Source organism: Octopus sinensis, linkage group LG25 (assembly GCF_006345805.1).
Source record: "Octopus sinensis linkage group LG25, ASM634580v1, whole genome shotgun sequence".
NCBI classification, from domain to species: domain Eukaryota; kingdom Metazoa; phylum Mollusca; class Cephalopoda; order Octopoda; family Octopodidae; genus Octopus; species Octopus sinensis.
The window spans coordinates 5,634,206-5,636,705 of NC_043021.1; the positions used below are offsets into that span (position 1 = coordinate 5,634,206).

The window sequence follows — 2,500 nt, forward strand, 5'->3', positions numbered from 1 at the left end:
CTGGGGCACCACCGCCGAATGAATGCTTGTTGAAAGAACTAATCTTAATAGATTTAAAAGCATGCTAGGCCATGCATCATGCTCGGTTTACAATAATCTGCTCGGTGAGATCAAAGCCTTTAAAAATATAAAGAGAAAATATAAAGAAAAATATAAAGAGAAAACTTGCTTGTGTCTCTGGATGCATAACAGAAATTGGGGATCTTTTCCTTTTGAAGGTCGATTTCAACACAATTTCTAGTTAACTAAACACTTTAAAACTTCGTATACTGGTAGAATGTGTCAAAATAAAACATTATTTTCACTTGGCTTTCTTGATAAACTTGTAATTCGTTTGTTTAACGTAGTTTAATTTTTCGAATTTTAACCAATGAATCGTCTCTATTTGAGCTGAAATCATTTGCTGCGTCTAAAAACTGACACAACATCCTGTCAGTGTTACGTAAACAGCTATTTATAGCGTATCGGAGAGGAAGAGAGGGAGAAAGAGAGGGAGAAAGAGAGGGGAGGAGCATGAAAAAGTGAGAGAAAGGCAAAGATCCGAAATTGGTTAGTTCATTTCCATCTTTTCTTGTTTTATTTATTAACGATGGACCTTGGAGGGGATTTTTGGTCTCCTGCAGTAAGTATACGCTGGAGGACTTGTCTGGGCGCTAAATGTCAATTTTCACTCATGATTGCAAGTCGACATGCTACTCGAAATGCTTTAACACTTTTCAAAGTCACCATATAACGCCTGATACTATATGTCCACACTATCTGATACGTCTCATCTTGGCGGATAGGCTGCGTGTCAAGGGATCAACGTCTTTATCGCATATTGTAGCCTCATAGCAATAAATAAAGAGTTTTGAATGTCTTAATTCCAATATCCCAGAATGTAGCAGACAAATAATATACGGAAATGGACTCGTTTGCTACTTTCAGAAATCATATTGAAACTCCGACGTCTGGCAGCTGACTTGGCAGACACCCATAAAATTATCAACCATCGTACAAACAATAACTCTGAGCACCTTTTCGAACTCCACCCATCTAACACCCGTGGACATATTTACAAAGACAGAAAACAGCACAGCTCCCATGACTTCAGGAAACATTTTTTCACGCTGGGAGTTGCTGAAGCATGGAACAAACTGCCGGCATCAGTTGTTAGTTGTCGGAGCACTGCATCCTTCAAAACTTCCATGCTTCCTGAGATTCGCCAACACTACACCTGATTTTCTCCCCTCCATACACACACAAGCATGTATCTGACTCATACATTGTTCGCTTTCCAGACATTTCTACATTACTGCATGTACTTTATATGCACTTTCTGACAAGTTGTGGTGCACCTGGGCACTGTATACAATTAATTTCATTATTATTTTTTTTTTTATATAAAAAAAAAACTAGAAATATTCGCTGCGACTTTGCGTTGATGAAATTTTTCAAATTTTAACTTCTCAACGTAAACTTCTTAACAGTAAAAGGGAGAGAGGGTTATCCTGTATGTACGTCAACAAATATGTATTTAAAAATTACAATTAAATTAAAAGTTGCGAAAATTATAAATTTATAATTATAAAATCATATCTATTAGATATAAAATTATAAAAATTATATCTATTAGATATAAAATTATAAAAATTATATCTATTAGATATAAGTAGGCATTAAAAAAATATATATAATTATAATTAAAATAAAAATTAATATTAGAGTGAAATAAAGTATATATTGAACGCCATGTTGGACCGTTAGCTCCTACACGCATTTTTTTATCTCCTTGTTTCTCTCCTTGTTTCTTTTCTGTGTGTCTTTCTGTCGAAGAGCGTAGGCTCGAAACGTAAAAAACTTGTTTTATTTTTATTCCTGAGCGCCATACTAATACAATTGTTTGTTTATACTCCACCTGCCTTCGTCTTTTGTTTATTTTCGTAAACCTTCCCGTAAAGTATATATCAATTGGTTAAACGATATAATTTTTTAAATATTAATATATTCCTCGAATATTATCCTTTTGCATTCTCTTCTTATTATTAAAATAAAAAAAAACATATTAAACATCTCGATGATGTAGAATGCAGCCACCAATTGTAGTAAGCAGATGGAGTCCGTCATAGTCACGTTGTATAATAAGGCGGCGAGCTGGCAAGGCGGCGTGCTGGCAGAAACGTTAGCACGCCGGGCGAAATGCGTAGCCGTATTTCGTCTGCCGTTACGTTCTGAGTTCAAATTCCGCCGAGGTCGACTTTGCCTTTCATCCTTTCGGGGTCGATAAATTAAGTACCGGCTACGCACTGGAGTCGTTGTAATCGACTTAATCCGTTTGTCTGTCCTTGTTTGTCCCCTCTGTGTTTAGCCCTTTGTGGGTAATACGGTAAGCAGTAACTAGGATTAATAGTATAAATTGTATTAATTAAAAAATTAAGTGATTAATTGTTAAAACTGGCAGTTATGACTTAGTAACTTGGAAATACTTCTCACTTAACTAATTAAGCAAGAGTAGCATTCA

At 35.5% G+C, this 2,500-nt stretch overlaps 1 long non-coding RNA gene across 1 annotated transcript in view; it reads right to left on the reverse strand.

The window, feature by feature from the left end:
* The window catches only part of LOC118767845, an 11,261-nt gene that overhangs the window by 997 nt on the left and 7,764 nt on the right, over positions 1-2,500 (reverse strand). The gene's annotated exons all lie outside the window — the stretch shown is intronic.